This window comes from Sceloporus occidentalis, unplaced genomic scaffold (genome assembly GCF_023333645.1).
Source record: "Sceloporus occidentalis isolate IW3139 unplaced genomic scaffold, rSceOcc1.0.p SCAF_3, whole genome shotgun sequence".
NCBI classification, from domain to species: domain Eukaryota; kingdom Metazoa; phylum Chordata; class Lepidosauria; order Squamata; family Phrynosomatidae; genus Sceloporus; species Sceloporus occidentalis.
Genome location: NW_028316983.1, coordinates 197,110,163 through 197,123,356, shown reverse-complemented (window position 1 = coordinate 197,123,356; position 13,194 = coordinate 197,110,163). Strand labels below are relative to the sequence as shown.

The 13,194-nt window shown below is 43.0% G+C and overlaps 1 protein-coding gene across 4 annotated transcripts in view; it reads right to left on the bottom strand.

Annotated features, from left to right (window-relative positions):
• Window positions 1–11,749, bottom strand: part of SNTG1 (syntrophin gamma 1) — a 339,536-nt gene extending 327,787 nt beyond the window's left edge. For all 4 annotated transcript variants that reach the window (XM_089517284.1, XM_089517286.1, XM_089517285.1 and 1 more), the window contains exon 1: window positions 11,279–11,749. The gene's annotated coding sequence lies outside the window, so the exon portion shown is untranslated. The remainder of the gene's footprint in view (window positions 1–11,278) is intronic.
• Window positions 11,750–13,194: the final 1,445 nt, after the last annotated feature.

The window sequence follows — 13,194 nt, the reverse complement described above, 5'->3', positions numbered from 1 at the left end:
ACCTGAGATTTTTGGAGGAGTGTAGTCTCTTCCAACACAGGCTGAATCCCTATTCCCTGATATGCTTTGTTAATGGCCAAGAACACCTCCATCCTGTCTGGAATGAGCTTCAGTAAGCTTGCCCTCATCTAGCCCATTAATGACAGGAGACACTGACCTAGTACAGGGACATCATCCTTGAAACTGGATTGAAAGGACAGAGCTGGGTGTTGTCAGCATATCTGACCCCAACATTCTCGATAATCTATACCAGGGGTTCCATGTAGATATTACATAGCATGGGGTACAAAAATGAGACCTGTGGATCCCACATATAATTGGCCATGGGGTAGAACAGGCATCTCACATCACCATTAGTTCGACCTTCCAAGAAGGACTAGAGTCACTGCAGAACAGTGCCTTCACACCCCATCCCAGAAAGATAGCTGAGAAAGATATCATGGCTGAGCTGTCTTAAGATACACAGAGCCACAACTAAATTCCAATGAGTTTAGCAGAATTTATTCCTTAATAACAGATTTTAGGACTACAGCTTGAAACAGCCATGTATTCCTTTCCTCTTTAAATCCTTACTGGGTGACCTTGGGCAAGTCACAGTCTTGCAGCCTCAGAGGAAGGCAAGATCAAACTCCACCTGAAGAAAACTTGCCAAGAAACATCCATGATACTGTCACCTTAGGATCCCCAAAGGCTGAAACAGCTGGAAGGCACACAACAATAAGCAATAATAGAGACATACATGCCTAGCTTGAAGTGGGAAAAAGTACAAGATACTACTGGGAACATTTCCTCTTCACTGTAATCTGAAGTGTTTCTGTTTATCCCTGAAAATTGGACCACTATCCCACCTTTCTATGGAAAGGAATTGTTTTCCTTTTTGCACATTTTTCCCCTTTGGATAGAAGGGGAAGGTTCTACAACCTAGTGAGTGAGATGTATAAAATCCATGGCACATTAGCTTTTTCCTCCTGACCTTCTCTTAGCAGGAAGAAAGTGTAGAGGGCCCAAGACCCCTTCCATCTGCAAAAGCATCTGCTTGTGCTGGGGAATATTTGTAAACTATCTTTGGCTTTTATTGTTTATTATAATCATCCAGTTTCCATAATCACAATCTGTTACTCTTTCCGGCAAGTGGTTTTGTCCCTTCATAATTAATCCGGTTTGAAGGAACCCTCAATGGAATTAACCTCCAGGTTAATACACCTACACACAACCATTTTGTCACTAGCCTTTTATTTTAGGGTTGTTGTTCTTGTAAATACATTTGCTTTTAAAGTGTTTCTTCTTTCTTTACTTTTTCTCTTGTGTCTGTCTATCCTTGCTATGTGTCAGCTAAGGGTCAAAACAGATATGGTGCTGAGCATGTTTTCCCATCAGTAACAGAACTTCTTCAGAGATACTAGGCAATCAGACTTGCAAATGAAGCCCATGTTTACTGTCCAATGAGCAGTTCCATTTCTACCAACAATATCCTAACACATCCCAAAATTATTTAGCCAACTTTTTCTCTGTCGGATATTCTCTAAGCACCTTTTCTCCCCAGGTGATCTATTTTCTCATACTTGAATGTACCTGTGTGTTTTTCTGGGTTCTGAATCATCTGTTCACAAGGGAAGGGTAGATGTTTTTCACCATGAATCCTAATAAAGTTAATTCCTTCAGTAGTAAGGAATGTCTTTCTCTTCTCTGGTGATACTAAGAATACAAAGAGTGGAAATAGATGGAAGAGGTGAATATCCTCTGCTTCACATTATAATGAAACAGTCTGTCAGATGTGGGAGAAGGGAAGAAGATATTACCTAGTATGTCCCCTCTCTCTCCTACATAAAATTAGACAAGTAAAAGAGAATGCTTATTAACCCATTTTAACTCTCACTACACTATTTTCTGAGGAAAAGAGAGGAGGAGGAATCAATATTTCTCTCCTCGCATATATGAGAAACACAAAGTTCTAAGAACAGATATGAGTATATATAGTTGTTGTTTTTAAATGCATGGGTATTGTCTGTCTAGAGTAATCTTTATTTCAAGTGGTGGAAACTGTTCACTTTTTAAGGCTGCAATCTGTACATTCACCACTTTCCCTATTCCAAAGCGCTTTACTTTGCTTTCTTAGGTTGAAGTGATACAAAGGGAGTTTTCTTTTCTTTTTAAAACTAATCCATAGGCCATCGATGTGAAATTATCAACAGCATACAAAATGGCTTTGAATCAATGTTTAATAAGGGGCCTTTTTAGCCTCCCAGTTCTGAAATGGGTGGATAATGTATGGGTATGCAAAGCAAACACTGGGGTATATCCTCAAATGGTCATTGAAATGGTCCTTCCTAATAGTAACTGGGACTGTTTTTAATGCTGTGATGTAGCTTGCTTATGAAAACATCATAGTTTGGTGTGTGTGTGGGTTGAGGGGGGGGGGGAGGGGTGAGATCTGACATCCCTGTCCCAAAATCCTGCATCCTTCAGATGGTAACTTACTAATGCCTTGGGCAAATCAAACTGTCACAACTGGGAAGGAAGATTTTTGATTCGCAATGGAAACAAAAGGGCAATAGAAGGATTTTCCAAGAATGCTAGAACAGCAATCTTCTCAATGTATCAGGCAACACCTAAATTAGAGCACATCCTAAGAAAATGTGGACCAGGGGAGGGATAAGCTGGACACTTTGTTGGCAAGAAGCTGAAATGGAGAATGGCAAAATAAAGCAGGGGAAAAAAGAAAGGCATAGTTTTAGAAAACCACATGCTTTCAGAAAAATTAATTTCAGAAAACCACTACCAATCAGATTTCATTCACCACTTGGGACCACTTGGGAGACCTTGGTCTCAGAGTATGTGACTAGCATCTCAACTACTCTAATATTCAGTACATGCAAGTAGGATACAAGAATACAATACAAGACCAAACAAAGCCACACACACATCAAGTGTACAAAAGAAGGACATATTTCTTTTTTTCCCCCTTTTTTGTCAGGCCTACCATTCCAGCAAAGGCCTACATACTGAAAAGGCAACAAATCCCATCTCATCTTGAAAGCTAAATAAGGTCAGCCCTGGTTAGTACTTGGATGGGAGACCACCAATTGATACCAGTTGCTGTATTTCAGAGGATGGTATTAGTAGTAGTAGTAGTAGTAGTAGTAGTAGTATTTCTTATCCACCTCTCTTCATGAATTGAGGCAAGGAAAAACAATTAATAGACACACCACAACCATTAAAACACACCAGTTTAAATACTCATCAATTTAAAAAGTACAAATAAGATATAAGCATATTAAGCTTGCTGGAAGAGACTGGTCTTTTGTGATCTTTTAAATTCAGACAGTGTATTCAGCCGTCAAATCTCTTGCAGGAGGTCATTCCACAATCCAGGGGCGGCTGCTGAAAAAGTCCTCTGGCTGACAGTTGCCAACCTAGTCCTAGCTCACTGAAGTTCATGTCTGCCAAAGGACCTAAGCATATGGGGCACATTATATGGGAAGAGGTGATCCTCTGGTAACCAAGACCCAAGCGATGTAGGTCTTTAAAGTTAATAACCAACATCTTGCACCTTGTCTGGAAACTAATTGGCAGCCAGTGGAGTAATTTTAATGCTGACATAATGTGATCACTCTTAGATGTTCAAGTAACAATCTGGCTGCCATGTTTTGAACTAGCTGAAGTTTTCAATAATTTATATAGATGAAGACTGCCTGGAGTTGGAAGGCAACTGGCCTCGCAATCACCTTGCCCAGAAAAGGGAGATTTGAAACTGGTCTATAGTTGTTGAAGTCCAGGGATGGCTTTTTTTACTATTTGAAAGAACTTGCAAAGCCACCTCTGAGTACTTCTTACCCAAGAAAACCCTGCTTGAGCGGTAGGACCAGAACCACTGAATCATAGTACCTTCGATTCTCAAATCTGCCAGGTGTTCCAGAAAGATATTGTGGTTGATGAATTTCATGGTGTTATCATAAGTCGACAGACAACTTGCACATATATGCACCTTACTGCAGCACTACATCTAGCCTGATCTTGCGTATATAGTGCTCTCAGAGGCTCTAGCCAAGTGCCTCTAATACTAGAAGGTCTGTTCCAGAACAAAAGCAACATAACCTGAAGGACTGAAAACTTAAATGATTGTAACTGCTCCTTTAAAATCTTATTTCATTTTTTCAAATCTTTACAAGTGTAGCATAAAACCCTCTACACTTTAACTCCAGTTTATTCACTCTGAACAAGTTTCCCTTTATCCAAATTTCATGCTCTTGTGCAAAACAAACTTTAAAAATATCTCAAGATGTTATGGACATTTTCATCTTCCCACGCAAGTCCACAAGAGGCATTAAGATCTGGATTTCTGGATTTCAAAACCTGTTATAAAACTCAAAGATTATTCAATAAAAGTGTAAGAAAAGGAAATGCTGCCTGTTTCAGTATTATCTATCAAATGTTCATTATTGAAGCATGAAATAACAAATTATCTTAAAGCATGGTATACAGGGCTAGTGCAGCATCTGGTAATTATTTTCTGAGTGTATGGGATACTCTTCTAAATTCTTTCTTCATTCAAAATTTATTTAGCCTAGAGGACAACCAGTAGGATTTATAGATTCTTAGTCTAGTCTTAATACTGTGACAAACAACAAATCATTCTCATCAGTGTCTGAAAGATGCATAGTTTTAATTTCCACACTTTCATATTGAGATTCATCAACTGCAGGAGTTTTGCATATATTGAAATCTGTTTCTCATCTTTTTCATGTTCCTAGCAGTGGTTGTTCCCATGTCAATGGGGCAGTTAACCCAGGTTTAGCTCATTAAAGGAGCACTCTGAATATAAACAATGTTCAGAATAATGGATAGCTCCTTTAAAGCCTAGTGTAAAACGTGGTGTGGATTTAGCATCCACTGGCATGAGAGCCATCAAATACCACTGGTTCCTGAGATTATGTGCTGGATTTTCAAAGTAAGACGAGCGAGATGCAGAAGAAATCAGAGACTATGACTATGTCTATATCCACACTGACACTGCTTTAATGGCCACAGCTCCATGCTATGGAATTCTTGGAAATGTACAGTGCGTCCACACTATGCATGGACACATTTTACGCAGCTTCCAACTTACATGGAAGCTGCTTGGGGAGGGATACAATGGTGTGCATACCTGAGCTATGGGGCTCGAGCATAGGCGGATTTTCCCTTACACAGGGGGATCCGAAACGCATCCTTCATGTAAGTGGAGGGCACACTGTAGTTTGTTGTACCACCAGAGCAGAATTCTGTACATACTTCCTTTCAACAGAAATTGGAGGCTCAATGGTTAAGATGGTGACTCGGACGATTGCAAGATCAGCAGGACGGCAGTTGAAGGTCCAAGTGCCACATGACGGAGTGAGTTCCTGTCACTAGTCTGAGTTTCTGCCAACCTAGCACTTCAAAAGCATGTAAAAGTGCAAGTAGATAAATAGACACCACTTTGGTGGGAAATTAAAAGCATTCTGTGCAGTCATGCTGGCCACATGACCACATAGTTGTCTTTGACAATGCTGGCTCTTTGGCTTAGTAAAGGCGGTGAGCAACACCCCCCTAATTCTTTCACACAATTAGTCTCAAAGGTGCTGTAAGATACTTTTGCATACTGATATTCCAGACTAATGTCTCTGAATTCTTTCCTGGATAGCTTTTACATAATGGTTTCGTTCACACAGGATGAAATGCTCTTTAGCAGTATATATACTTCAATTACTGAGTAAAAAGAATAACAATTTTAAAAACCAAGATGCAAAGACCCAAATGCCCACCACTTGAAAACCTCAAAAGCATATTAGGCCTATCTTACTTCTTAGTACAGAAAAAAATGGCACTGCAGGCTGTCAGGATAGAGAGATAAAGCATAGGCCATAGAAAAAGAGAAATCATGAATCACAGCATCACACTGGCAGAAAATATAAATATTGCCTACAATGAGAGTAGATGGTATCAATCTATTTAAAATTTCAGATAACATATGCAAAATCATGATTTAGTAATGGGAATCCCCATTCAATCCACACTCCCTGAATTTATTTAATATTTAATTATTTGAATGCTTACTAATACGAAGAGATGTACAAATGTATATAAATCTGTCAAGCAGTATCTTTGTGATCAGTCAGATAAACTAGACCAATTTTAGCAGATCTGTTAAGGAAAGGCTGAGACGCAAGAGCTTAAATCTTCCTGTATAAATTTGTGCCATTTTTGATTCTCATAACTTACTTTCTTTTTCTAAATACATACAAAATTGCAAGGTCTCATACATTCTATGGAGGCAGGGATGCATTTTGTATTCATGATAATAGTACCCATTAATGTATATGTTATTTAAACTATAAGGAGGTCAAAATAATACCCCATCTTTCCCTCACCAAGGGAAATATCTTCCTGCAACCAAGAGGGCTGCCACAAAAATCAAAACAAGGTTTGCAGCTACCACTGCAGGTATAAATAAATTTGAGGGGGAGGGAGGCAGGGGGATTGAGGAGAGAAACCCAAAAAGAAATTGGGTTGACAATGTCAAAATTAGAGAGATCCTCTGCACCTTTGATCACTGCTTGTTATTTGTTTGAGTGACAAACATCCCTCTCTTCTATTGCCTTCTACACAGAGAAGCAGTGTCCAGTTTTCAATCTGGCAGCCCTAATACGTCCAATGGGATTTAACTAAAGCATATGGCATCTTGGCCAGATCAGGAATCTCTAGAAAGAGGTGCCATTGGCTCATAAGCTTTCAATGTGCAAAAGCATTCCTAACCACCACAAAAACTTGGGCCTCCCATTTCAAGGCTGAGTTCAGGAGTACACTAAACTGTGAATCTGCATCTTTGGGAGTACACCAAATTGAACTGTTATTTTCAGGGTGGATGCAGCCTTATCCAACACATGCTGAATCTGCCTGATCTTCCTTTCAAATGACCAGAAGAACATTTATCCTGTTTGGATTAATCTTCAACTTGTCTGTCCTCATACAATTCATTATCAATACTGGACACTAGTTTAGAACAGATGCAGCTTCTTTGAAATTTGGTGGAAAGAAGAGATCAACAAACCCCAAACCCTACAACTACAATATTCTTGTTTCCCTTTCTGCATTCTCTGCCAATCATTCCAGACTCAGCATCCATCCATGCGCAGAGGGGAAGCTGTTCATTCTATTGTTTTTTTATCATTTATATCCCACTTTTCTGCTGGTACCAGACCCAAAGAAACTTGCAACAAATAAAAACAAAGTATAGCTAAAATCTATGTGATACAGATGTTTTTAAAAAATTAACAATTTCATTAACAACTCAAAATTAAAAAGTTTCAAAACACATGAAAATATAGTAAAAAGGATAACATCATAATGCAGCCTATTAAAAGACCGCTCTGCCCCAGTAAGTTAGGAAGCAAGGGCCTACCTAAATAAAAAAGGTCTTTGCCTGCCAGTGGAAAGAGAGCAGACAGTCGGCCAAACAACCCTCTCATGGGAGGGAGTTCCACAACTTAAGGGCAACTTCTGAGAAGGCTCTCTCTCATGTCCTCACCATTTGCACCTGTCATGGGGGCAGAATGGACAGAAAGCCCTCCCTAAAGATATTAAAATCAGACAGGCTTAACATCTTTCATATATTCTGGACCACAGCTGTTTGGGGCTTTATAGGTCATAACCAGCACTCTCAGTTGTGCCAGAAACTGAGTAGTGGTCAGTGAAGTTGTTGCAACATACGCAGTCTGGCCACAGCATTTTGGACCTTCTGCCATTGCCAGTTCAAAAGATTGAATGCATGGAGGCTAGCGAGAAGTAACCACAATATGCAAAACTATGGGATGTTTCTACTATTTGCAAGACACAGAAGCTAAGCCTGAATACCTTACATTGCAATTTCCATGCCTCAGGGTGAATTAATACATCTATATGGTTTACTGGGCAGCACCTCAGGACTGAAATGGCTATTTTGGTGCTCAGCTTGGGTTGAGCAGCCATGACACTGTAGAGTGGCTCAGAAAGAGAGGCCTTTGGTGGCATGGTTTGTTGCCTTTAGTGTTGGGGACAAAATGGGCCTCCCCATCAACCTTTGGTAATTCACCTGGTTTTGTTCAAGGGCAAGGCCCTTGTCCCTCAGGCTCTCCATGACTTCCAGGTCATACAGAGTAGATGGCCAGGAATAATATTTATGTGGCCATCTACTCTGCCTCACCAAGTATGGCAGGATGAGGGTGACTCCTAATGTAGTGATACAGCTCATAGAAGGGTAAATGGGGCAATCCGAAATATCCCAAAAAGGAGATTAGGCCACTTTCTTCTGAATCCCATTTTTTTTTCTTTTAAGTAGTTGATCCTCTATAGGGCAGATGGAATGAATTTATCTGAAGAAGGTAACATGTTTTTTCTGAGGGATTTGCAACAAGGAGTGAGGGCCCTTTTGTTCAGCCTGGTGAGGGAAAGGGACTAAACAGACACAAGGGTTTATGGGAAGAAATCATATGGATAAATAAAAGTTAAGGTGAACACCTTGGTACCATTTTGTTAAAGGGGATAATTCTGGAATTGCTTCTTTAGGTCCTGTGACCCAGGGGGTGGGAAAGGAAACTCCACTTGGGGCTGGCCTAGTGGAGCTTTGCCTTCAATTGAGTCCTAGGACTTGTGGGTAGGGTGCCTTGGGTTTGCCTTCTAGTAGATGGCTGGCTGAGAAGCAAGCCAGTCATGGGGTCATGGGGTTCCCCTCAGGTGATTCTCCCCGGGGAAGGCTGAGGAAGATGTCATGGACTGACGTCTGGACTCTGCTGATCCCATGCTAGGTTGCTCTCCACTCTTACTCCTTTCCAGGTACAACTCTCTGTTTAAAAATGTTGTATAAAGTGGCACTTTTTGACCCAGTTGTCTGCATCTAGTCACGTTATTCCACGGTTGGTCAGCAATTGATATAATTCTGTCAAGGAAACATCTCATTAACTTTTCTAGCAAGACTCAGCACAACGGTGCTGCAAAAGGAAATCAATCAATCATTGTGTTGAACACACACATCTCTCCCCATCCTTCACTTCAGTCAGACAGATATTAAGTCAATTATTTCCCATGACAGTATTAGGTGAAACTGCAAAAATAGATGAGAGCAGAAACCAAAATATGCACGTTTATTTCAGGATCTGGTGGAGAACACTTTTATTTCCGAAAAGCCATCTGTTTATCTCATCAGCGATTCCAAGTCACTGATGCTTATAGAAGGGGACCACTCTGATGCACTCTGAAGAATTCCCAAGCTCCAGGCTGTTCTGCTGCACAGTCAGTTGCACATACTTCGGTGAAAGACTGCCCCTCTGCCACTGCCTGGTGAAATACTACAATAAATCCGTATGTACAGTTCGGAGCCAGACTAGATTGCAAATCAAGTCACTGCAGAAGAAATCTGCCTAGGATAGCCAGGCAACTCGATTACGCTTACCATCCTTAAAGATTTTTTTCAAAAAATCAGAAATGCAACAATGTGGACTTCGAGCCTCACTGACACACTTCTAAAAATGCATTCACAATAATCATTTTTCTCCTGAGTTGTGCTCTGGGGATCACATTATCTGACTGAGTTATTTTCAGTCTTTTAAATAGATGTAAACGGTCACGGTTTTATGTAACTCCTATTGTAGTCTATAGCAATGACAGCCTAAATGCCCTAAAGGAACCAGATCCTGTCTGCTCTTGGAAACTAAAGCAGGGTCAGCCCCATTTAGTAGTTAGATGGGAAACCACCAACAAATACCAGGTGCTGAGAGCTGTATTTCAGAGGAAGGAACTGGCAAAACCACCTCTGAGTATTCCTTGCCTAAAAAAACCTTATGAAATTCATAGGGTCGGCATATGTTGGCCAGCAACTTGAAGGCACATCTACACACAGAGCAATATCAGCATCTCATTTGAACTTTACAAAGTAAGAAAACACACATGTCGATACAAATGCTCTCATCAAGGTAATGATAATAATCAATCTTCCCTAGGACTTTCTTTTTCTTGTTGTTGCATGCCTTCAAGCGGTTTCTCACTCATGGCAACCCTAAGGTGCCCTTATCATGGGGTTTTCTAGGGCTGAGAGTGTGCGTCTCACCCAAAGTCACCTGGTGAGAACAGGGAATCAGAACCCGGATCTCCAGAATCCTAGTCCAATGTTCAAACCACTATGCCATGCTGGCTTTAGGATCTTCTCCACATTAGATATAATAACATACTACAGTCTATCAAAACTATGTTCAGTTCCACCCATTAAGAATGCCTCGACATAATATAAGTTAAAAGCACTGGACAGAGGGGAAAAATACAGTACTATGGGAGGTTTTATGAGTTTATGGTTTTTTAAAAAATATAGAGGATAACTTCTTTGACCAAAGGAAATATCAACCTGGCTGTTTTGTCTGCAGAGAAGTAGTGGTTGGAGTGGCTGGATGACAACTCTGGAGACCAAGGTGATTCCCAGCTTGTCCATGAAACCCACTGGGTGACCTTGGGCAAGTCACACTCTCTTGGCCTCAAGGGAAGGCAATGGCAAACATCCTCTAAACAAATCTTGCCAAGAAAACCCCCTGGAGTCATCAGAAATGACTTGAAGGCACAGAACACAACGCATAATTTTTTGCCTTCACTTTGTTTTCTACAGGGATACACTGATGCGCAAAAGGACTCCATGCAGTGAAGTTCATTTCTACAAGTCAGTCACACACACACACACACACAGAGAGAGAGAGAGACACCAAGACCATCTCCAGCTACAGCTGCAAATGCTGCTGTTTTGAATGCGAGAAGCGAAACAGATAGCGGCAGCCGACAAATGCCCAGGATTGGCTGCAAATCAGCAAAAACTCTTTTGACAAGACGGCTTTGCAGAAGAAGAAAAATCAGAAGGAAGGATATGAGGGTTTAAAAACACACACACAACAAAACAGCAGTTTTCAGTCTTGGGGAGAAATTACTGGGGGGAACAAAGAGGGTTGCCAAAATTCACAAGGTATATTCCCCGCTCCCTTCATGGGCTGCATCCACATTGGAGAGATAACCCTGTTTGGCAGCGCTTTAAGTCTTTATCTGGCTGAAGGCTATGGAATTCTGGGAGTTGGAGTTTGTTGTGGGGCTCCGCTCTGGTCCCCACAACAAACTCCAACTCCCAGAATTCCATAGCCTTCAGCCAGACAAAGAGTTAAAGCGCTGCCAAACCGGGTTATCTCTCCAATGTGGCTACAGCCTAAGCATCCTGGTCCCCTTCTCTGCCATCCCTCGGCTCTTCCTCACTTACTTGCCGGCCGTCTCTCTCTCGGTTCCCGAGCTCCTCCGGCAACTTCTTCCCCCAATATCTCCACAAGGCGAGTCAGGGAAGCGAAGCCCGCGGAGCAGAGGCGACCCTCTGGCCTCCTGCTCCTCCTCCTCCTCCTCCTCCTCCCATGGCTGGCGGGGACCGGGACCAAGGCAGGTGGTGGCCAAAGCGGAGGCAAGGAAGGAGGGAGGACCCCGCGGAGCCCTCGGGAAGGAGTCCCTTTGCGGCGTCCCTCCAAAATCAAAGGAGGAGGAGGAGGAGATAGGAAAGGAGGAAAGGAAGAAGAAGAGGAGGAGGGGGGAGGGTAAGAAAAGAAGGGGAGGAAGGGAAAAGGAGGAGGAAGAGAAGAAGAGGGGGAGGAGGGAGAACAGGAGGAGGAGAGGAAGAAGAGAAGAAGAAGGAGAGGACAGGAGCAAGAAAAAGAGGAGAAACAGGAGGAAAAGAGGAGGAAAGGAAGAGGAGAAAGAGGAAGAAGACGATGGCGAGGAGGAGGGGGAAGAGGAAAAAGAGGAGGGAGAGGAAAAGAAGAAGGAGAGGAGGGAGAGCTGAAAGAGGAAGAAGACGAGAAGGAGGAGGAGGAGAGGATGGCGAGCGGGGCTCCTTCTTTCAGCGTCCGGAGGCGAGGTGAGGAGGCAAGAGGGGACCTGGGCGCTGGCAGAGCTGCCTCGCTGCTACTCTCCGGGGGCCAGGCGGCGTGCGGCTGGTGCCGGGGTTCATGCCTGCGGGCGGCGACCTGTAACCCAAGCGCTGCGGTGGCGGCGGCGGCGCCTCCTCCTGATGCTGCTGCTGAGTCTGGCCTCCTCGGGTCCCTCTGGGCCCCTGCCTCCCTTCAACGAGCGGCGGAGGCTGAGCCGCGCCTGGCGTGGGCCCGACGGAGCCTTGGCAGGTGGAGCCAGCACTGAGGATGAGGATGACGGCCAGGGAGGCGATGGCATGGGGCGGAAGGAATCCTGCTGCATCCACACTGGAGAACTAATCCGGTCCAAGTGGCGTGGCTCAATGCTGTGGAATTCTGGGAATTGTAGTTTGTTGTGGCCCCGGAGAGGAGCTCAAAGCACCACTAGGGTTATTGCTATTATGTGTCTAGATCTGCCTTCAGGCTGCCTGTCAAACCTATGACGACAAGGCAAAGAACCTTGAGAGGTGGTTTTGACAGTTCCTTCCCCTCAAATATAGCTCTCGGCATTTGTGGGTGGTCTCCCATCTAACTACTAACCAGGGCTGACCCTGCTTCGTTTCCAAGATCAGACAGTACCTGGTGCCTTTAAGGCATTTAGGCTGTGATTGCTATAGGCTACAATATGAGTTGTGGATTCTTGGTAGGGCTCAGCTCCCGTTTAGCCTCAGCAGGGTCCAGACCATGCAAACCATCTCCCCTAATGCCCACCGTAAACTATATATTGTGAGGCTTGGGCTGCGATGAAAGCTCAGCTCTATGGAGCAAACTGCTCTGGTTTTATGGGGGAAGGTGTGTGGCTTTGGTTCTTATTTATGTATTTCATTCGTTTTGGGGGTTTTGTGCACTGAGCAGATGGGAGAAGCTCTATTTCCTCCAAAGCTTTTTTAAAGCTATCGTCCCACAAAACGGAACGTCTGCAAGGATCACGACAGTTCAGCCTCATCCTCCGCAACCAGCGCTATAAACCTGATTTAAATCCAGGCTGCCTCTGCACTGACTTTTGACACTACTTTAATTGCTATGGAATTCTGGGATCTGTAGTTTGGTAGGGCACCGATACTCTCTGACAGGGAAGGCAAGAGAGGGCAAGAAAAATGCAGGGCGCTACTAAATAAAAGCCTTTTTAAAAAATCCACCCTCATCTATAAAAATAAAACTCATGATCAGTCAAAATGGAGGACACTTCTTGAAACTCCACCTGGGCAGAAGGCTGAAAAGT